The following is a 22,049-nucleotide window of genomic DNA, read 5'->3' as shown; positions in this document are numbered from 1 at the left end:
AGAGGCAGGATAGTGGCGTGTGGAACTGAAAAGACCTGGCTTGGAATCCTGGCTCTTCTAGTTGATAATTGGTGATCTTGGACAAATAAATTACTTCTTAGAACTAACTTTTTCCTCTCCTGTATGGGGACACTTAGAATTACTGGAAGGTTTAAGTGAGGGTAGAGTGAAATAACTCGGGAAAACTCCTGGCGTGTGGTAGGTTTATTCATGGTAGCAGTGCTTTGTTGTAAATCTGAAACCAGGACCTCCAAGGCAGCAGTTCAAGCTAGGATGTGGCCTGTGCCGCACTTTGTACATACCTCCGTCTTTGCTGCACAGGTATTGTAGTTATGTGTCAATATGTCCTGATGGAGTGTGAGCCTTTCAGGGCAGGCTTTTAGCCCCCGCCTCGTCTATCTTGAGCACCTAGCAAAAAGTGCCTGGCACATAAAAGCTGTTCAATCAGTGTTAAAAGACTATGTGAGTAAATGAATGAGTGTGTTGGCTTTTCATGTCCTGCCCTCTGAGAATGATAGTGGAAATAGAAAAGGGGTGATCAAAGCACTCATGAGCAATAGGTGGGGGGGTCAATTTGTTTACTAATCTCATCCATGTGTACTTTATAAATCTGTGCATTTTAAAAGGGACCTTTTAAAAATTACCTTTAAACTTTATATATTCAGTAATACCACACACAAAAAAACCCAAAAAAGTCTTCAATCAACACCCACCCTGGGATCCATGCCCACATATCATAGGTGTGTAGCACATGAAAAATGTAGCTACTGTTTAGAAATACATTATTTTGGGCTGGGTGCAATGGCTCACGCCTGTAATCGCAGCACTTTGGGAAGCGCAGGTGGGAGGACTGCCTGAGGCCAGGAGTTCAAGACCAGCCTGGGTAACAGAAAAACCTCATTTCTACCAAAAGAAAAAAAAAAAAAAAGCTGGGCTGGTGGTACACCTGTAGTCCCAGCTACTTGGGAGGCTGAGGTGGGAGGATGACTTGAGTCCAGGAGGTCGAGGCTGGAGTGAGCTGTGACTGCCTCACTGCACTTCAGCCTGGGCATGAGAGCCAGACTCTGTCTCAAAAAAAAAAAAAAAAATTATTTTGGAAGTTGTAATATATTTTTGTGCTTCTATTAATGCAAAGAATTCTTTTTCTATTGGTTACATGCCACTAGCATATGGCCTATGTATTAAGTCTACAGACTATATATATCACTATCTAAAATACCCATAATTAGTTTATTTCAAGAGAAAATAGGATAATCAACAGCATTTGGTAGTCCTCTGAAGAGTAAAATGTCTTTTTTATCATTTTATCTGTCCAATATAAGTTAGAATTTTCAGATACAGTTTCAACATAGGAAAATACCCCAAATTTAATAACTGATGCTGAATCAAACTGTTTTTGTAAAATTTTTGAAGAACAGTTATTTCTACTTTTTTTTTCTTCTCCAAAGTAGGTTTCAAAAGCCTATAAAGAACTGTTAAAAGTTAAAGTTGAGACAGAAAATGGAACCAAAACCTTAATTTAAATTCTCTTCATGACTTTAGATGAACACTGGCTTTTGGGTTTTTTCTTTCAAATGAGGAGTATTTTTATTGTTGCTTTTTGAGGAATCATTTGGAAACTAGTGTTTTTCACCTATACATTTAAGACATTGGGATATTTTTACTACCAAGAAAAAAAAATAAGGAAACCACCAGCCAAACGAGATGGTGTCCCAAAATAGATTTATGGCGTTTTCCAGAAAGGGCGGTGCCAGACTTTTCCAGTAGTAATTCAGTGGGAGGGCGGGCAGGTAGGTGTTGGGATTACGGCAGTGGGGTTGGTAAGTATATAAGAAACTGTTACACATTTGTGTAAATACTGAGATTTAAAGGCGAGAGAGAAGCTGGAAATTTGCAGGTCATTTATTCTGTGGTCCTTGCTTCACAGAGAAAATAAGTAGTGTACAGTAGACTTATGTTTATATGCTTTTGGAAATGAATAAAAGTGATAGAATAATATTTACACATTGGACCTTGTATTCATTACAAGATACATTTTTTGGCAGAAGAATTATCAGCCCAAGTTATTTCGTCAGAGATTCCTGGCAGGACAATTGGTATCACAGTGTAGAAACTCCTTTAGGAAAAATCAGTATATTTTGTTGGCTAAAATTAGGCATGCTAATTATTCACTTGGAGTGTGTCTTAACTAATTTCTAGGGCACGACGGAAGTGTGGAAAGATGCATATCAGGTGAAGAAGTGGAGGGGCGGTTGAGGACCCACTGTGGGGGCCACCGAAGACTGCACTACAGCTCAGTGTGCACGGGCGTGTTGTAATGCCAGGCTGGTGCTTGCTGGAACTTCACACGCTGCCCATTGCCCGTTTCCGCCAGAGTCTTACTTTGCCTAATTGGTGCATTTAATATTGCGCTAATTAATATGAGCCTGTGCAGGAGTGCTGTGGCTCTGGGAACCAACAACCTGTCCACGTAACTGTTCGCTTCTTGCCTTTGTCTTAACTTAAAACTACGAGTGTTGGTTGAGAATTATAACCAAATTTTTGTCATGTTTTACCTATTTCAACCTAGTCAAATATGTGTATCATTGATATACCTCTCACAGAACAGAGAACCTATCCCGCAAGCTGAATGAAGTTCTATTTTAAGATCTTTCCTTTTCTTCTCTTTAAATCTGCTTAAATTGGAAACCTCTTCTGAAAAGTAGTTTTCTGTTTTTGTAGAAATAGCAATTCTATGGACTACCTAAAAATCTGTTACCAAATGGACAGTCCTGTTAGCTCGGTGTTTTGTGCATGTTTTGCAAATGGCTTTGCAGCGAGAGAAGGCGTAATGGCAGAGGGGGCATGGCGGGCGCAGACTCCCGCAGGGCTTGCGGTATCGTCTGCCCTTCCTGGAGAGGCCTCTGGACGTTGGTGAACTGTTCTGACAGATCCGTGCCACGTGACTGTCCTTCCACGTGCGGTTTGGAAGGGGAGAGTGCCATGTGAAAAGTTATTTGGAAAGTCGGTCTTGTTAGAGAGCCGGTCTCCAGAGCTCTAATTAAGATTCTCCTCCTCAGATCGCTGTCCGTAAGGCCTGCAGTGAGGATTATAGAGTAGATTTAACGAAGATGTTTAGTGGAGTAAAGATCTTGGAAGCCTGTGGAATCTCACATTCAGGGACTGGTTTGCCCGGCGTGCTTCTCAGCATCCACCCCCCTCTTCTACTTCAGATCCATTCTCTGTTGCTTTGTTGTAAACTTCAACAGGTTTTCCTGTCATTTAAGCAGAACAGAATCTGGAGCATCCCTCCTGTGTGTGTGTGGAATAAATTCGGCTTAGTGTTCTTAACTGATGGGTACGTACTAAGTTAATTATTGCTTGAGCACCAGTTAAATGCTGCAGCTTTTTGTTAATTTTTAAAACTAAGGTAATGTCTAGAAAAATGCCTGGCCAGAAGATTTTGTGGAAATTGCAAATAGAAGTTGGTGTTGAAGCAGTGCTGAGCTGAGGTCTGTTCCCTGATGTGTGTATTGCGTACAGGATGCCCTGGAATGTATTTGACCTTCAGTCTAGAGTAGTTTGGTTCTGTTTTTGGCTGTTAGTGTACAGAGCAGCCAGGACGAGTGTGTCCCCTTCTGACTCTACTTATGTGGGGAAACCATGTTTTTCATTAAGATAAGAGCAGATTTCTAAACATATTACTGCTGTGTTACTTTTAGCATCCCAGTCCTGGTTTCAGGATTGAAATTTACATTTTGATGAAAAGACTGGGAATGAGTTAATATGGAAGTGTAGCCGTTGTCACAGGATAAGTCAGCATTCATGAAATACGGGAGGGGAAACGAGGACATTTTTCTTAGGAGAAAATGACTGCATACACATGATGGAGGGTGTTGGAGCGTCATCCCTGTGTCACCTGTGTGGAGGTCGGCTCCTGGCCTCGTCTCTGTGTCACCTGTGTGGAAGTCGGCTCCTGGCCTCGTCTCTGTGTCACCTGTGTGGAGGTCGGCTCCTGGCCTCGTCTCTGTGTCACCTGTGTGGAGGTCGGCGCCTGGCCTCGTCTCTGTGTCACCTGTGTGGAGGTCGGCGCCTGGCCTCGTCTCTGTGTCACCTGTGTGGAGGTCGGCGCCTGGCCTCGTCTCTGTGTCACCTGTGTGGAGGTCGGCGCCTGGCCTCGTCTCTGTGTCACCTGTGTGGAGGTCGGCGCCTGGCCTCGTCTCTGTGTCACCTGTGTGGAGGTCGGCGCCTGGCCTCGTCTCTGTGTCACCTGTGTGGAGGTCGGCGCCTGGCCTCGTCTCTGTGTCACCTGTGTGGAGGTCGGCTCCTGGCCTCGTCTCTGTGTCACCTGTGTGGAGGTCGGCGCCTGGCCTCGTCTCTGTGTCACCTGTGTGGAGGTCGGCGCCTGGCCTCGTCTCTGTGTCACCTGTGTGGAGGTCGGCTCCTGGCCTCGTCTCTGTGTCACCTGTGTGGAGGTCGGCTCCTGGCCTCGTCTCTGTGTCACCTGTGTGGAGGTCGGCGCCTGGCCTCGTCTCTGTGTCACCTGTGTGGAGGTCGGCGCCTGGCCTCGTCTCTGTGTCACCTGTGTGGAGGTCGGCTCCTGGCCTCGTCTCTGTGTCACCTGTGTGGAGGTCGGCTCCCGGCCTCATCCCTGCGTCACCTGTTTGGAGGTCGGCGCCTGGCTTCCCCAGTTAGGTGCACATAAGGTGAGTGCATTTCTACAGTGGAAACGTAAGGGAATTCCGGCCCAGGCTCACCTGATTGTTGACCTCAGTCAGGGAAAATGTTTCTGGAGCTTCTGTCTGGTTCTGCAGAACTCTGGATATTTCAGCTATTTATTATTCATTCAAATTAGAAGCCCTTTTCCTAATATAAAGTAGGATATTTGACACACATCCTAGGAACCCTGCTCCTGCTGCGTGTCCTCCTGTGACAGGAGATGGAATGTGGAGGAGGCTGCTGGGCCCGGATCCTTACTAAAGGGTCTGCATGTGGCTGGGAGCTGGGCGGCTGCTGGTAGCCTCGCCTGCTGTGGTGGGACCCGATGCCACTGTGGGAGCTGGGGCTAGAATTCCTGGCAGCAGGAACTTGATTAGAGACTGGTGGGAGGCCCGGCAGGGAGTTAAAAAATGTGCTGGTGAAAGAGCTTTTGTGTTGCCGGCTCCTCCCTGAAGTGGCCGCAGCTGCTGTCCTCTTCGCTCTTTTTGTTCCCCTCCGAGGAAAGCCTAAGAGAAAAGAAACTGATTTCCCAGCCACAGGGAGACTGGAAGTTACGTTTTGGCAGAAATGATGTTACCACAGTGTGCTGTTGCTGTGTTCTGGGATACAAATCTTTTGTGTGTCTGTGATTCTGAGTCAAGCAGGGCATGGTGATAATTTCTACCAGGGGAAGGGTCCTTCTTTGAAGCAGGAAGATGTTAAGGTGAAAATAGGATCTAGTCGAAATCCTAAGGAAGTTCCACTTTCTTACTAAACAAAACAGAGATTCAGCTTTTCTTTAGTTATTTGTATAGTTAACACGTTGATGCTTTACTGACTGAACAAGTCTGGTCTGGAAAGGCTCTGGGATGGGGAACTGGGGCACCGTGATTCAGGCCATCCCGTGCTGTGGAGTAGCACGCAGTGACGCTGTGCAGCGCTGTGATGTAATTCTCAGCGGTGTGCAGGGCCCAGGACCCGGAGGGGTGGGGTGGAAACAGCTTATGTCACCCAGGCCCGCTTTGTCCTCACGCTGTCCGTGGTAACGACACTGGTGGTGAACATCTGTGTAGTGAAAACACGACAGTGTCAGAGCCGGGTACCGTGCCCGGTATGCTGTGTGTGCCAGTCCATTTAATTCTCACAACCACCAGGTGGACTCTGTCACCCCTGCGTTACAGGACGAAACGCGTACGAGAGGTTAAGTAACTTGCCCAAGACTTCTTGGATGCTAAGTGCCAGAACCGCATTTTACTCCTCTCACTCCGTTTTTTTTTTACTCCTTTTTTTTTGAGACGGAGTCTCGCTCTGTCACCCAGGCTGGAGTGCGGTGGCGCGATCTCGGCTCACTGCAAGCTCCGCCTCCCAGGTTCAGGCCATTCTCCTGCCTCAGCCTCCCGAGTAGCTGGGACTACAGGCGCCCACCACCACGCCCGGGTAATTTTTTGTATTTTTAGTAGAGACGGGGTTTCACCGTGTTACCCAGGATGGTCTCAATCTCCTGACCTCTTGATCCGCTGCCTCGGCCTCCCAAAGTGCTGGGATTCCAGGCGTGAGCCCCCGCGCCCGGCCTCCTCTCACTCTTTGAAGAACAACCTACAGCTGCTGTAAGGGAGCCTGTTCAAAAGTGACTCGTTAAGTGGGTTTCTGTGCTAAGCTGGGTTAGGCCAGGTTGCAGACTTGAATCCTAGATTCGAAGCTTGGTCCTGAAGGAGTCGTGAATGTAAGAATCTTCCAGCATGTTTACTCCGCATGACATATTGCTATGTAGCACGGTTAGGAGGATAGGAGTTGGAATTCCATGGTGGTGGCATTCAGCAAGTCAAGATCATGCCAGCGAAGATGTGGGTGAATCCAGGTGAGTGCGGTTAGCTTCCCTTGTGTCATTGGCCACTGAAGAGACAGACAAGTGTTGTATTTGTGTTTGCAGTTGTGAAAGGATGATTTCATCGGTAAAAATGCTACCTGTCCAAACTGGACAGGACGTTCATTGTTGGGAGGCTTTTCCTGTGGAAGCCACGTTTAAGATGGTGGTTAGGGGCCCAGCTAACCTTCAAAGGCAGTTTCATGCCCGCGCAGCCAAAGCTAACCTGATTTGTACCTCCCTCTGCATCGAGTTACATGAGGCCATCCTTCCCTTGCATTGTCCTCCTTGGTGCCTCGGCGTCAGCAGCTGTCCTCCTGGCCGTGTGGTGCGGGGCGAGAAAGCCAGAGCAAGCTCACTCCGTGTCCCCCTCGCCAGGGAACTGTTTTGTGTTCTAAGGATGTTTAAGGATTAGGTGTTTGTAATTTGTTGAATGACCTGTGTGTATACAGGTTTAACGTTCACTTAATACCTGGTCTGTTCTTTCCATATTACCTACTTTGTACAACTATGAAAATTGAAAAGTTTTTAAACTTTAGGTGTCAGTTAAAATGTTGGAGATTTTCTTACCATTTAGTTCCCGTTGTTTTTACTTTTTGGATTATTTTAGTTCATAGGACTGGATTTGTCGTGTTTTTATTTATTAGTGTGTGTTTTGTGCACTGTGTTATTTTGCAGTTACCTTTCTGGCATTTTTTTTTTTTTTTTTTTTTTGAACAGCAGACCGTGCTGCTTCTAAGTAGTGCATGGTCACCATACAACATAGTGCCACAAAGCACAGTCTTTTATATCTTTGTGACTGGGAATAAATGGACTTGGAAAGATTGCCGTTCGAGGGCACATGCCTGTACTTGCTGAATTGGCAGTTCTCCAGGTTCACAGCAGTGATAGTAAGTCTAGGAGACTATTCACATATATACTTCAAGGGCCAGTCTTATCAATTAACTTGCCTTGCCAGTTCAACAAAACCGTATCTCCTTCGAATATCTGATATCACATTGAACCCTGTCCATTGCTAGGCCTCCAAGTGGTTCAACCTGTTGAATGGGATTCTTTAGAATGTTTTACTCATTTCATGTTGGAGAGAGTCTACTAATACAGTCTTTCTAATTTTAAACCAATTGGTTTTTCTTTTTTTTTTTTAAATACAAGTTACTCAGCTATTTACGTAGTTTCTGAAGACTTCTTTCTAGTTGGTGATAATTTAACCATATTCTTATCACTGGTAAGCTTTTTCTTCTTAATCATCATCAGCATGTAGTTATAGTTAATGTTTGGTGAGTACTTGCCCTGTACAGGCCCTGTTTTATGCTCTTTCCATAGACTCTCATTAGATTGTGGCAATAATTAGTGAGTAACATTAGGTGGTGTTACACTCTGCTCATGTAGTTCTGTCTGTGCTAAATTGTAAAAACACGACAAGTGATGGAAATTATGATGCACATCGACTTCGCCATTGAAGTTTGAAATATTCTGTTGCCTTTTTTAAATACAGTAGTGCAGTGCAAGTTGCTGTAGTTTACAGTGTGATGCATTAGAAGGCATTCTGATAATTCAGACAGTATTCTTGAGCCGAGGTGTTCCACCTGTTACAGACTCCTCCTTAACCCGTTTCACTGTCTCCCGTGGCACAGGGTCCAGTCTCTCCGTGGTGGAGCCACGTTGCCCTAACAGGCCTCCCTGGTCTCGCAGTTAACATCACCTGTGCAGCCCTCGCTGGCTCCTGCGCGGCCCTGGTGCCTCAGCCCCCGCCCTGTGCAGCCCTCGCTGGCTCCTGCGCGGCCCTGGTGCCTCAGCCCCCGCCCTGTGCAGCCCTCGCTGGCTCCTGCGCGGCCCTGGTGCCTCAGCCCCCGCCCTGTGCAGCCCTCGCTGGCTCCTGTGCGGCCCTGGTGCCTCAGCCCCTGCCCTGTGCAGCCGTCTACCCCTCTGTTTCTCACCGTTTTCTGTCTCCCTGCCTTTGGGCACACAGCGGTCAGCTCATATTATCTCATAACTCTGCTTGATAAAGCTTTCTTGACAGCTCTCTTCATTACATGGAGCTATTTCTTATCTTTTATGTACTTAAAAATATTCCTGCAGTATTACTCTAGTATAATTGTTGATTTACATGCGCTTTTCCTCTAGATTGTCAGCTCTTTGTGGGTGCATCCGAAGTCTTTCAGTGCGTGATTTATGTAACAGGCACTCAGTGCATAATGGTTAGGCTGGCCTGGTAAACCGTTGTGGGGTCTCCTGGGAAACCTTTCCTTAAAGCCAGGGAGCCTTTGCTTCTCTTTGCTGAGGGGCTCTTTCTGTATGTTCCTCTGTTGTAGCGTATGACTCAGTGTGCAGCCTGTGCGTGACTTAAATCTGTCTCCATGAACTCAAGGACAGTCGAGTGTAATCATCTTTCTGCCCTCTTCTAAGCACAGTGGCTGATAGAGCAGTCAGTAGCCCTCATTTGTTCTGTGAGCAAATAGATTGTAACATACAGTAGTTGTAGCTGTGAAGGTTGAGCGAAGCTTCTTTTCTGCCACGCTGGACACCTAACTGTAGGCCTCCAACACAGTGGCTCCTAATGGTGTTAGCATCACAGAAACTTTGAGAATCTGTTGAAAGCTGTATATTCTTTCTTCAGAGAGACAGTGATTTGATTCAATACCAAGGGGCTCAGTGAAGTGCCGAACCTGTGTTCAAGCATCGTCAGTCTTCTTGGATGCCTGGTTTTGAGGTCCTCTGTTTTGGAGGCTCCAGGGTTGTGAGTCCTCACAAATTCTCATAAAGGAGGACCGGCGGGTAAGGATGATGGTGATGGTGATGATGACGGTGATGACAGTGATAGTGACAAGCATTTTTACAATGCCTTACAACCTGCAAGTATTTCTACGTACATTATATGGTGCTTAATGTAATACAAAAATGAAACCTGTATAAAAATTATAAAGGAGCTGGATAAACCTTTACAATGGACAGATCACTTTTCTATATATTTGTACATGTGCCTGAAATGATTTAGGAGAAACTGTCATTCAAGGTTGTTTCCAAGTGAAATAAGAACTGTAGTTCTTTATACATCTGTTTCATCAGATGTTCTGTCTCCCCATTGAGGTATACAACACAAATAAAATAGATATAATAAATAATATGCAGTCATCCCTCAGAGAACGTGGGGGTTGGTTTCCGGACCGCCTGTGCGCACCCACATCTGTGCATACTGAAGTCTCACAGCCGGACCCCCACAGACGCTGTGGTTTCGCGTGCTGTGAGGACTGTATTTTTGACTTGCCTTCCGTTGAAAAGAGTTCATGTGTAAATGGGCCTGTGTAGTTCAAACTCGTGTTGTCCAAGGGTCATTGGTATCTTACTAAGTTAAGCAGCTTTTTCTAGGCCAGGCTTTGGTCTTCAGTTTTGCCAGCTTACCGTGGAAAACCCTTGTTGCCACACCACAAGTATTCCTTTCCTTATGAAGGTAATCTATCAGGAAACCCTGGCCTCTCATGATAAAGTTAGCTTCGTTGGCTGATAGAATATTTATTTATTTACTTATTTATTTATTTATTTATTTATTTTCTGAGACAGTCTCGCTTTGTTGCCCAGGCCGGAGTCGAGTTGCAGTGGCGCAGTCTCTGTCCGCTGCAGCCTCCGCCTCCAAGTTCAAGAGATTCTCCTGCCTCAGCCTTCCAAGTAGCTGGTATTACAGGTGTGCACCACCACACCCAGCTAATTTTTGTATTTTTAGTGGAGACAAGTTCTTGCCATGTTGGCCAGGCTGGTCTCGAACTCCTGACCTCAAATGATCTGTCCACCTTAGCTTCCCAAAGTGTTGGAATTACAGGCGTGAGCCCCTGTGCCCAGTCCAGAATTTTTATGTAAATGGACTTGCCGTCTGTTTTTGACCTCTATGGAAAAATAGCCCTGCCATCATTTCTCAGTTAAAAGATTCTCCAAAATGCATTTGTGGGTCCTGGTTTGCTTTTAGCCTTCTATTAATTTTTTTACTTGCCTCTTTATTCTTAGGGCTGCTTGACGTTAGAGTGTCTCAGATGTCCGTGTTGCTCTTATCACAGCGCTTGGCACAATGCTGGTACCGAGTAACTACCTGCTCAGGGGGTGTTCATCTTTTCATAGATCCTGTGCATGTTTGTCACATGATGCTCTTCTTCTGATTGTGGCCCAGCTGAAGGTGTTCACATATTTAAGTGATAAAAGTTGGTTTTGTCATGTAAATACGAAGTTAGTTTGTTGGTTGAGGCAACAAAATGGAAATTAGTTATTTTTTAAGGATCTAAACCATTTTAAAAAGAAGTGTTTTTTGTTAATAGTGTGGCAAGCTCATTTAGAAGATGGAAACTGATTAGGAAAGTATGAACATGAGTAATAGCTATATTTGGTTTTAATTGGCTGAATGTTGATTTCAGAAAGAAGTGACACAAAGTACCATATCTACAAAGTATCAAGTGTAGAGTTTAAGGTCAGTGATTTTTAAAGTAAGTGTTCTACGGCCTACAGCCGGTCGCCCTGGCTCCAGCCTGTAATCCCAGCACTTTGGGAGGTGGAGGTGGACGGATCATCTGAGGTCAGGAGTTCAAGATCAGCCTGGCCAACATGGTGAAACCCTGTCTCTACTAAAAATACAAAATTAGCTGGGCTTAGTGACGCACACCTGTAATCCCAGCTGCTCCAGAGGCTGAGGCAGGAGAATTGCTTGAACCTGGGAGCCTGGGGTTGCAGTGAGCTGAGATTATGCCACTGCCCTCCAGCCTGGGGGACAAGAGTGAAACTCCTTCTCAAAAGCATATGTGTGTGTGCACTTTATATATGGTATATGTTAAAAATTATTTTAGCATGTTTAAAAAATCTGCTTTTGTCATTTGACTTCCACCAGAATATAAGGCTGAAACTTGACTCTGTCCATGTCTGTATTGCTTGCTTAGGAGCTGACTGGCATCCAGGTGTCCAGCCAATACTGGTTGAATGCGTAAAATTAAAAGTTGAAATAGATTATAACAAAATATTGAAGGGAAACACTTATCTAAATAACTGTTGTTGGGAAAGCCCTTTTGAATTTGTCCTTTTTAATATAGTTAAGGCTGCTCTTCTACTGGAGACACCCTGTCTCCCATACCTTCCAAAATTACAAGAATAAGAACAACAAAACAGTTTAGTAGCAATGCGGATTCCTTTTTGTTTCTGTTTTGCCTTACCTGGGAGCAGCCTCCTTTGTGAGATTGAGAATCTAGATTCTGAGGCTTTCCAGGTTTCCATGCCTGAGTTACAGGTTGTGTCCTTGTGCTGTTGAGTAGTGATATTACTTGTATCATCCTCTGGATTGTAAAGTATTTCTTGTGTTTTAAGTATAAAAGATGAGTATCCATTGACATTGCACATTATTCAGCAAAAACTTGAACTCTAAAAAATGTTCAGATTACTAGGATCTATTTTTGTTAGTATCATTTCATTATTGATGAATTTCTTAAAACTGAAGAAAAGTTACTTCTAGAGATTCACAGATTATTTTTGAAACTGTTGGTTTTCTGGATTAAATTGAGCACACCCAACTATCCTTTGAAAAAGCTGTTTTGTGTTTTTGTTTTGAGACGGAGTCTCGCTCTGTTGCCCAGGCTGGAGTATAGTAGCACGATCTTGGCTCCCTGCAACCTCTGCCTCCTGGGTTCAAGTGATTCTTCTGCTTCAACCTCCCAAGTAGGGATTACAGGCACCCGCCATCATGCCCGGCTAAATTTTGTATTTTTGTAGAGGCGGGGTTTCACCATGTTGGCCAGCTGATCATGAACTCCTGACCTCAGGTGATCCGCCTGCCTCAGCCTCCCAGTGCTGGGATTACTGGTGTGAACCACTGTACCCTGCCTGTTTTGTATTTTAAGTGTCTTGGTTACTTCTGTAGATAGATGCAATTTACTTACAACCAAACCCTTTCTTTTAAAGCCTGGTTGAATAATGGGGGGGAAATTTAGTGGCCAGACTATTTTAAGAAAAATAATATGTATGTGAACTAAAAGTAGTTTTCTTATTTTAGTAACTACATCTAAGTAAAAGTTTTTAAAACTCATTTGTTCCTTGTCTACTTTTCTTGCTACTTAGGAACTCTGATTCTAAACCATCCACTTATATAAATAGAAAATTATCAGTAGCTAGTTCAGTTAACTCCATTCTTCTAATTTAAAAGTAACTCTTTAGGATGATTAAAGGAAGGAAAGGAAATTGTTCTGGAAACTGTTCGCTATGTATTTGGGTAGAAATCAGCTCATAGCAAGTTGCGTTTGAGATAGATTGAGCGTTATGAGAAATGGGGAGACGGCGGTTGGGTTAGATGAGAGGCAGGTTGAGTTTGGGAGAGGTTGAGTGTTGTGAGGAATTGGAAGATGGCGGTTGGGTTAGATGAGAGGCAGGTTGAGTTTGGGAGAGGTTGAGTGTTGTGAGGAGTTGGAAGATGGTGGTTAGCTTAAATGAGAGGCAGGCTGATTTTGGGAGAGGTTGAGATTTGTGAGGAATTGGAAGATGGAGGTTGGGTTAGATGAGAGGCGGGTTGAGTTTGGGAGAGGTTGAGATTTGTGAGGAATTGGAAGATGGAGGTTGGGTTAGATGAGAGGCGGGTTGAATTTGGGAGAGGTTGAGATTTGTGAGGAATTGGAAGATGGAGGTTGGGTTAGATGAGAGGTGGGTTGAATTTGGGAGAGGTTGAGATTTGTGAGGAATTGGAAGATGGAGGTTGGGTTAGATGAGAGGCGGGTTGAGTTTGGGAGAGGTTGAGGGTTGTGAGAAATTGGAAGATGGCGGTTGGGTTCGATGAGAGGCAGGTTGAGTTTGGGAGAGGTTGAGGGTTGTGAGGAATTGGAAGATGGCGGTTGGGTTAGATGAGAGGCAGGTTGAGTTTGGGAGAGGGTGAGCATTCTGAGAAATGGGGAGATTGGTGGTTAGCTTAAATGAGAGGCAGGTTGAGTTTGGGAGAGGTTGAGGGTTGTGAGGAATTGGAAGATGGAGGTTGGGTTAGATGAGGGGCAGGTTGAGTTTGGGAGAGGTTGAGTTTTGTGAGGAATTGGAAGATGGCGGTTGGGTTAGATGAGAGGCAGGTTGAGTTTGGGAGAGGTTGAGTGTTATAAAGAGTGGGGAGATGGTGGTTAGATGAGAGGCCAGTTGAGTTTGGGAGAGGTTGAATCTTGTGAGGATTGCGGAGATGGCTGTTCGGTTAGATGAAATAGATGAGAAACTCAAGTGGAATAAGTGTAGGCAAATCCAGAGCTGAACTGAAGCGTTTTGTTGTCTTTGGGCCAATATTAAGTATTGTGAAGGAAATTACAGAGAATGGCATTTAGCCTTTTGTTGGGAAACAAACCATCCCAAAACCTCATAGCTTAGAACAGCCTCCACTTACTTGGGTCACCGTTCTGTGGGTGGGCGATTTGGGCTGGGCCCAGCTGGGTGTTTCCTTGGCTGTTTTCCACGGGCTGACTCATGTGTGATCAGTTGCTGTTGAGCTCGAGGGCCCTGCTCCTGGGAGGTGGCTGGGTGTTGGCTGCAGGCAGCAGCTCGTAGGCCCTGTGTCTGTCGTCATCCCGCAGCCTGTCCTGGACCCATTCACATGGTGGTCTCGGGGTTCTGGGAGCTAGAGGAAAGCAGCAAGTCCTCTGGGCCAAGGCTCAGAGCTCCTCCCCTGTCATCTCCCACGTGCTGTGACACAGTTTGTTCATCCAGCCACAGGTAGGGAGGTAGGCTGACCTTGCTGAGAGGAGCTGCCGAGTCCTGTGTTCATGTTCCTTCTGCCAGAGGCACTTTTACCGGATCTTCCCTTCTGAGTGTTAAGTGTGCATTACTATATAAAGGCTTTTGAAAATTGTGAAAATATCAATATAGTCTTAAAACTTTTCTGTCTTACATAGTCAGCGATACTTTAAATTTTGTCATACTGTTCAAACATGTAATGGCATTACAGGATACCTTCAAGTTATTTTTAGCACATTTCCATTTAAACTAGAACCTAAGCAGAGATACCAGGGGGATGCTTGAAGTCTGAAGATATCAAAGCAATGCTCCTCCATTTTCTCCCTACTTCAGTTTCCATCCCAAAGATCTCTGAAGTTTCTTACCCCCAAGGGAAGTGGAGAATTCTAGTTATTGTGCTTCTAAAGTGAAAGGCGGAGAGATGGAGTGTCTGGTAAAGGGCAGCAAGGGGTTCTTCACAATAGACTTTGGCCTGCAGATGTTCGTTTTTCTCATTAGCACCATTTCCTGCTAATTAATTTGTCACAAACTATCTCATCGGTTTATTGCTGTCCTGTAGAGAATGGAATACTTGGGGAAATGGAATTGGAAGTCCATGGAAGACTTTGGGGGCTGTGGAAATAGACACTGAAATGAGGAGAGAATATAGGAGTGTTGATTTGGTATCTTTAGGTTTCGTGCAGTGCTCTGACATCGCTGCCTAAGTTTCAGCTTAAACGGAAATGTTTTAAAAATAACCTAAGATGTATTTTAACGCCACTTAGTATTATGCTAAATTTAGCTTATATTAGAGTTGTTATGGGACATATGTGCAACAGTTAATAGGAAAGTACTCTGTGGTAATAGGAAAGTACTCTGGTAATAGGAAAGTACTCTGTGGTAATAGGAAAGTACTCTGTGGTAATAGGAAAGTACTCTGGTAATAGGAAAGTACTCTGTGGTAATAGGAAAGTACTCTGTGGTAATAGGAAAGTACTCTGTGGTAAGTTGAAATAGAAATCTTAGGATTTGAAACAGAAACTTGTAACTGCATTGACTCATTAAGCGTTTTGACAGTATTTCTGTTTGGAAATTTCGGGAGTGGATGTCTTTGAACACATTGACATATACATGGGGAGAAAAAAAAAACAAACTTGTGGCCTTCTTTAACAGAGATTTTTAGAGAAATAATAAGTCCCGGCTGCCATTCTTCTCCTCAAAGAGATTAGAAAAAGAACCACATAAAAATAATTATTATTATAGGTAAAAAAAAAAAAAAAAAAAAAGTAACCACAGTAAAGCATACATGTTTATTGCTTGTAGAAAGGTTCAGTGATCATTAAAAATCAAAACGAATGGCCTTGTTTCTGTTTTTTTATGTTTTATTTTGTTTTTATTTAGAAATGGGATCTCACTTTCTCAGGCTGGAGTGCAGTGGCACAAGCAGGGCTTCCTGCAGCCTTGAACTCCTGGGCTCAAGCAGTCTTCCCACCACAGCCTCCTGAGTAGCAGCTGGGACTACAGGCACATGCCACCATGCCCGGCTAATTTTTTTTATTTATTTTGTAGAGTTGGGGTCTTGCTATGTTGCCTAGGCTGGTCTCGAACTCGGTGGTTCGAGTGATCCATCCTGCCACCTCGGCCTCCCAGGGTGCTGGCATTACAGGTGAGGACCATCACGCCCGTCATGCCTGGCTCAGTGGCCTTGTTTCTAACAAAAAATTTTCTCATGAAATGAAATGAAGATTCTGTAGCAAGCTAGTTGACAAACTTTGTTAGAAACCTAATATAGAGATGGTGACGTAAAATTTGATATTCTCATAAACAGTAAGTCTTGAATATAGTGTATAGAAGATCATGTTAGCTAAGAGAATAAAAGTCTTACATTGTTTCTTTTGGCATTAGAGATGAAGCTGCATTAGAGGCACCCAATCAGCGCGGTGTACTCTGTATAAACTAAAACAAAACACAACAGTGATTTATGTCCCAGAGTAGACCATGAAACCACTTATTAGAAATATTCCAAAGTTTAGTGTTTTTAGATACAGGTGCTTATATGTGAAAGGTGAACTGATTTTTGCAATTTATATTAACACAATTGTGCAAATTCTGCCACTTTTTACTGTTACTTGTTATTTTTTAAATCAAAGGGGTTAGTTTAACAGGTCAAAGCCGCATTGCTCAATAGTACTGTCTATATATGTAATGTTATATATTTTAGTAGCCACAATAAAAAAGAATATAATAGGCGAAATTAATTTTAATAATATATTTTATTTAGTCCAACATATCAAAAAGTACAATTACAGCATGTGATTAGCATAATAAGTATTAATGAGACCTTCAACATTCGTGTTTTCCCGTGAAGTCTTTAAATCGGTGTATATTCCACACTTACAGCAAATTTCAGTTTCTTTTAGCCCCATTTCAAATGCAGGTTTGGAGACTTATGTAGAGTCCAACTGCCTTAAAGATCTTTGTGACTTTACATTTGGATAGTGGGCTACTGGATTTTTTTTTTTTTTTTTTGAGGCGGAGTCTCACTCTGTCCCCCAGGCTGGAGTACAGTAGCGTGATCTCCGCTCACTGCAACTCCTGGGTTCGAGAGATTCTCCTTCTGGGTTCAAGCAATTCTCCTGCTTCAGCCTCCCAAGTAGCTGGGATTACAGGTGTGAGCCACCACACCCAGACAAATTTTTTATTTTTATGAGAGACGGAATTTTACCACGTTGGTCAGGCTGGTCACAAACTCCGGACTGCAAATGATCCACCCGCCTTGGCCTCCAGGTGCTGGGATTACAGGCGTGAGTCACCTTGCAGGCTATTAGATTTTCTTCTGTGGATGGCATACATGAAATAATTGACCTAGAACTACTTCTCTGATCATTCACTTTGATTAGTTATAATTTTTTGCAAATCACCTATGCTGGAATCTTTTGGGGTTGGTGGGAATGGTTTTGTTTCTGATTGTTTTTATTTCCTCAACTGTTCTAAAATTACCAGCATTCTAATGAATAGTAAAATTGAAATTACTGCTTCATGCCTAACAAGTATAATTTATCTCCATAGTCTCAAGTATTTGCTCTTCTTTTAAAATGTTTCTTTTTAGAGAAATACAGCTTTGAATTCTGCATTTTTCTGTAACGCAATACAGTAATATGTGTTTTGTTTATTTATAGCTATCCTATAGAGCTAGGGAAGATGTAATTGAATAGTAACTGAGGAAGGGGCTACTAAAACCTGAGAAGAAATGATAGGAAAGTTACTCTTTCCCTTCATTTGGGTCGTGGGAAAAAGTAGGTATGAGATCTTCTAATGGGCTTGTGAGTGCGGTAGTCTTTTTAAAGAGTCACATGGTGCGTTAATTCTGTGGATGTCTTGAGATCACCGCCAACAAAGCAAGGCTCAATCGCCCAGGTGAGGGGATGCGGCGGGTGTGTGCGCCCTTGTGGGAAAGGAGGTGGAAGAGTTAAGTAGTTCTTCTGTTGAATTAGCCTGGTGTGGGTGGGTGCCAGATACCCTGGGCTAAAGGCATTCAGTGAGGACATTAAAAGCCTATTATGCTGGTGTTGCTGAAAATTTATTTGTTGAAGAGGCTGGTGGCCTAGATCCTGGCATGGCTTTAAAAATATTACAGTGAAGCAATTCTCGTGATGTTAAGCGAGTGTCTGAGCTCATTTTGCAATCTTTTGACTTGGACTCTCTCTTGCTTTGTGTTAATTAATGTGGAAAAACAGCCCAGAAGTTAATTTCAAATCAGAACTTTGTTTTCAATTAAAAATTGTCCATGATAGGTCATTGGATGTGAATGCAAAAAGAAAAAATAAAAGTCCAGTGATAGCTTTTGTAAAATTCTGAGTAAATCATAAATCTTTTTGAGGTTAAACATTTGTTATTGAAGTTGCCTCATTTAAATAGTTTTTTGGGGGGCATAATTTGGATTGGTAGCATAATTCTAATTTGATTTGACGTACACGATACAAATCTTCTTTATGTGAAAGTATATGACATCTTAAAGTGATACTTTGCAGAGTGATTTTCCAAAAGATTTATTTAGACCAGGTCTGTCATTTCCAAGTTAAGTGAAATCTTTATTGATTAAACTGTAAAGTTCCTGTGGGCTTCCAAAATTGCTCACAAGTATGATTAATTCAAAACCTATACTTTTCACACTTCTTTTTGAAAAGTAGTTGCTTTCTGTAAACTTGACCTTTCTGTTGTTTCAATGGCCTGTTTATTCTTTTCAGACTTGAAAAGGTCATTTTCAGGTTTATGGAATTTTCCGTGTAAATTTTGGGATCTGCATGCTGGGGTGATTTTCTGCTTTATGTTTATTATGATACTTTTCGTGTCATTGGGTTTAAATGAATACAGACTATTAAAACCTGCCATGCCACATTGTCACTGCTGCCTTTGTATCTCACAAATACACCTGTTTCATTTGGGCTTCATCAGTTTCACATCAAGAGTTGTGACTGAAGCTTAAATACATATGTTTATTTTGTGCTGGCTGCCGGCTGGAAAGTCTGCTGTAGCAGCTGAAGGGTGGTTTTTTTTTTCCTCGGGGGACTCTTGCTGGGTGAACCATCACTGTGACAGGTAAATGGAATTCGTCAATAAAGCTTGAATTCCGTCCCCCTTCATTTCTTCAGAGCTGTTGAATGTAGGGATTGTCTTGCTTGGAACACTATTGATTAGGTCACAGCCTCGTCTGCAGAAAACAGAGCTGCCCAGGGGCCATCTCACTGCAGGGGATTTGCTAAAGCCCCTGTGAAAGGACCACGTGGGGTCTCGCGATTACCTTATGAACAGGAATCAGTTCAGGGAGCAGATACATATTAAGGACCTATTAACTTCTACAGGCTTCTCTTTGACGTGAAAAGCACTGGAGAGTGAAGGAATAATGAAAGGAAATTATTGCCAAAGCCACTGAAGGTGCGTCTTGCCATATCTCTGTGGGTGCCTCTGTTGAGTTGCAAATTTATTTCCTGCTGGGGCATCTGCTTAGCTTTAGAAGTCCCGTTTAAGGTCATGAAAAGGGAATTTGGAAGTGATTACATAGTGTTGGTTTTTTATTTTTTTTTTTGTTTTTTTTAGCTTTGAGACTCCATAGCATTTGGACAGAATTAGCGAACTCTCCTCATTAAAAAAATGATCTCTATTTCCAATAAAAAAGCAGTCTATAATCATTGTAGAAGCCTGGGAAAATGTAGACTACTAGAAAGGAGAAAACACAACTAAAATTTTACTGCCTAGAACACTGGTGAACTTTTTCCCTAATTCATGTGTGCTTACACAAACGTACCTTTCCGGTGCCGGGTACTGGATTTGTAAAAATGGTGAACATAAAACGTATACTGAACGTGTTGTTTTGTTGACTACCTTTTGCTGTATCCAGAACATTTTCTGGTTGGTAAGTATTATTAAAGAATGTGATTTTTGGTAATAGGGAGTGCCAGCACAGAGGCAAACTAATAGAAGTTGAGCATCTTTATCTGAAATACTTGGGACTAGAAGTGTTTTGGATTTCTTTGGATTTTGAGAGATTTGCATTATACCAGTTGACATCCCAAATCCAGAAATCTGAAATCCACAGTGCCCAGCTCACCATGTTGGTGCTCCAAAGTTTCAGATTTTTGGAGCATTTCAGATTTTTTTATTTGGGGCAATCATCCTGTTTATATAGTAATACTCAATTTTTGAACATGTAAGTTCCTTGTTTGTGTATATCTCTGTTGCCTTACCATAAATAACAGGAAGTGAAATTGCTGGGTGAAAGGTAATGAAATTTTTAAAAGCTTTTTTTTTTTTTTTTTTTTAATGAGAAGTAGACATCCCATCAGCAGTTTGTGAGTGCCCATTTCTCTGTGTTCTTGCTGCCAGTGAATATTTGGATTTAGAAACAAAAAATGAGGGCAGATTTATAAGTGAAAAAATAACTAAGTCAGGGAACCATCATAATGGAAACAGTGGTTGTTAGTTTTGTGGCTGTAGTTCTGGTTGTGTGTTTAAAAATTCTGATTTTTATAAGCAACTTTTTGGGATCATATTCTTTGATTTAACTAACTTTTTCTAGATCTTTGTCCCCGTGCATATTGAGGCTTATTTCTTTACATTAATTAATTTTTTAAAAAGTGTCTCTTGTATGCCAGATAAAGGTTAATGGGGGATGGACAGACTGTAAAATATGCTTTCACTTTTCATTTCATTGGCTAGATGCTACTTACTCCATAAAATCATAAGTAGTTGAATTTTTCGTTTTAGCTGCTATCAGGCTTGTCAAATTAAAAATTGTAATTTTGCTGTTGAAATCAAGAATATAAGTTCTCTTTTCCTTCCCAAGTGTCCCTATGAATTAATTCACTCACCTGTGTCCATAGTGTATAATCAGCAGTGTAGTGATTGGATCCAAACAGATAGAAAGTTTCATGGGATCATCTGAGAACAGATTATCAAGGACGTGATGCTAGCAATAAGCAGTTCCTTGGCAGCTATTAATTCATGTTAAGAACTTGGAAAAGAGTATGAGACAGGTAAAAGGCACAGGGTTCTGTTCACAATTCAGTTGGGAAAAGAACAGCTTTTAAAAAAAAGGGCTAAGTAAACCAGTTTAAAGTTGCTGACTTTAGGCAATAGATTCAGTAATTAAATATTAAAATGAGGTGTGTATTGAGACAGAGGGTTTCATTTCAACAGATCAGGCCCAGATGTTACGCGATTACGATATTGATTTAATTATGCCAAGGTGCTTTCATTGAGCCCTTGGAAAAAAGAACACTCATTCAAAAATTGACAAGTATTTTATTCTTCGTTAGCTTCGTGTTGCATACTTACATAATTCTGGTAGCTCATGAAAACTGCAATATAGAGTCTGATTTACCAATAAAATGGTGACTGTGGAGGAAGAATGCAGGAAAAAAATCTCTACCTGTTTTCTTCAGAATTTTGGGGGGGGATGAAAATTCACAAGTAATTACGGTGCACAAACTTTCTGCCTTCCTGCACTATGGGGAATTCTTCTAAAGGCAGCGGTACCGAATGGATGCATCTTTAATCATCTGGAAGGAAGAAATCCATTATTTTTCTAAAGCAGACAGTAGTTGTCTGTTTGATTGGAACAGTTGGTTGATTACAGCTCTTCAGGCCTTTCTTTGCCTACTGCCCACGGATATCTGAGTTCCAGCTTCCAGGATTGTCATAAGTGAGTCAGAGTCCAAGAATTTAGAGTAGGAACCCGAGGTTGATGAATTTACTTTGGTGTAGAGAGTTTAACTGCGGGAAGTAGATTTCCTTATAGAAATTCTCACAACCGGTGTGCTTAGAGCTTGCTGGCTGCTTACAGACGGACTCATCTACATATGCCGCCTACCAAATAGAGCAAACCTCCGGACCTGCCAGTATTCTCTTTCTTAGTAGAGAGAACATTGCTCGCCTCAGTTGAAGGGAATATGAGTCTCTTACAGATGTCTTGACTGTCTTTTACAGTAGCCAGATGTATGTTGGTTTCATAGAAATCAGAGTTATGTTTTAATTGTAGAATGCCATCTATAGAAGGCATTATGCAGGTTGAAAATAACCACTGGGTAAGTGCTTCGAAAAGTTAAAGGAACCTCTGAGATGCATTCAAAGGAAAAGTTAACCAAAGTCAGAAAATACTGACTGTGTGATTCTTACCTAAGGAATGTAATCAGAAACACTAAAGCAACCCCAGGCCACATATGCTGGTTGGAAACTCTGCTGTGAATTTTAGAAAATCTTAGTGAAGATGTTTCATTTGAGGTAGGAATTTTTAACCTTCATATATTTTATG

General features: G+C 42.6%; 1 protein-coding gene across 4 annotated transcripts in view; it reads left to right on the top strand.

The window, feature by feature from the left end:
• Positions 1 to 22,049, top strand: part of FAT1 (FAT atypical cadherin 1) — a 143,608-nt gene that overhangs the window by 21,313 nt on the left and 100,246 nt on the right. The gene's annotated exons all lie outside the window — the stretch shown is intronic.

This window comes from Chlorocebus sabaeus, chromosome 7 (genome assembly GCF_047675955.1).
Source record: "Chlorocebus sabaeus isolate Y175 chromosome 7, mChlSab1.0.hap1, whole genome shotgun sequence".
NCBI lineage: Eukaryota > Metazoa > Chordata > Mammalia > Primates > Cercopithecidae > Chlorocebus > Chlorocebus sabaeus.
This window is presented reverse-complemented; position numbering and strand designations above follow the sequence as displayed.